Source organism: Magnolia sinica, chromosome 12, assembly GCF_029962835.1.
Source record: "Magnolia sinica isolate HGM2019 chromosome 12, MsV1, whole genome shotgun sequence".
Lineage (NCBI taxonomy): Eukaryota > Viridiplantae > Streptophyta > Magnoliopsida > Magnoliales > Magnoliaceae > Magnolia > Magnolia sinica.
In genome coordinates, this window is record NC_080584.1 from 64,431,229 (window position 1) to 64,432,627 (window position 1,399).

Genomic DNA, 1,399 nt, shown 5'->3' on the forward strand with positions numbered 1-1,399 from the left:
TGTTGCCATCCTTTTATGGATTGGACAAGGAGGACCCATATCATCATGTGAAAGAATTCTTAAACATTTGCTCCACCTTTAAGTTCCAAAACTTCTCAGACGATTCGATCCGCCTACGCCTGTTTCCTTTTTCTTTGAAGGATAAGGCGAAAGCATGGTTGAATTCTCTAGAAGTTGGATCTATCACTACATGGGACCAACTGTCTAAGAAGTTCTTAAACAAGTTCTTCCCCGTTCACAAAACCAATGCCCTCCGTAGAGAAATTACTAACTTCACACAAAAAGAGGGCGAGCACTTTCATGAATGTTGGGAAAGATGGAAGGACTTGCTTCTTAAATGTCCTCACCATGGTTTTGAGAAGTGGCAACAAGTTCAATACTTCTATGACGGTCTGACACCACATAACCGTCGCATGGTTGATGCCACCAGTGGAGGGTCATTCATGACCAAAAGTGATGTCGAAGCGTGGAACTTCTTTGAAACCTTGTGCGAAAATTCCCAGCAATGGGATTATTCAAATAGAGGTGACAGAAGTCCCCAACCACAAAAGAGAGGTGGTATATATGAGATAGGAGTCATGCCAGAGCTGAGCGCCAAGCTTGATAATCTGACAAAGAAAGTTGATGCTCTGGTATTAAATAATGGACCACCACAAACAGCTCAAGTCGAGGCATATGCCACATGTTCTAGTCCTGCCCATCCTATGCAGTCTTGTCCATCTAGTGCAGCATTCCCAGAACTTCTCTCTGAACAAGTTCATGCTATGAACACTTTTCAAAAATCTGGGAATGATCCTTACTCGAACACATACAACCCAGGGTGGGCTAGACATCCAAATTTTTCTTGGGCAAAAGGACCACAACAAGGAGGACCATCTGGAAATCCTCCCATGCAACCGCACCTCCAAGTTGGCAGTCAACAACCTCAACAATTTCCACAATATCAACAAGTGCCTCCACAATCAAGGAAACCATCTCTTGAGGATACACTCCATCTTTTTATGCAGAGTTCTCTCCAATTCCAAAAAGACACCCAACAAACCTTACTGGCCAACCAGCAAAGCTTACATGCAAATGCACAATCCATTGCCAAGCTGGAAGTACAAATGGGTCAACTAGCTGCCACATTGAGTGAGAGAGAGAAGGGCAAGTTCCCTGGCCAACCTGAGGCTAATCCAAAGGGACAGTATGAGATTGGCTCTAATTCCAACCAAGGGCAATATCATGAACAGGCCAAATCGATCACTACCCTTAGGTCAGGCAAGCAGATTGATAACAGAATAGAGATGCCTGGGGATGAATCAAATTCTAAAACAGAAGATCAAGATGAAGCAAAGAGCCATACCAATGCATCCAAAGTCCAAAAGCTCTCTGACTCTCCAAGAGCCACTAATGTGCC

At 44.0% G+C, this 1,399-nt stretch overlaps 1 non-coding gene across 1 annotated transcript; it reads right to left on the reverse strand.

Annotated features, from left to right (window-relative positions):
* Positions 1–248: 248 nt before the first annotated feature.
* Positions 249–355, reverse strand: LOC131222004 (small nucleolar RNA R71). Its single transcript, XR_009159714.1, has one exon. It is a non-coding gene; the product is annotated as a small nucleolar RNA R71 (small nucleolar RNA).
* Positions 356–1,399: the final 1,044 nt, after the last annotated feature.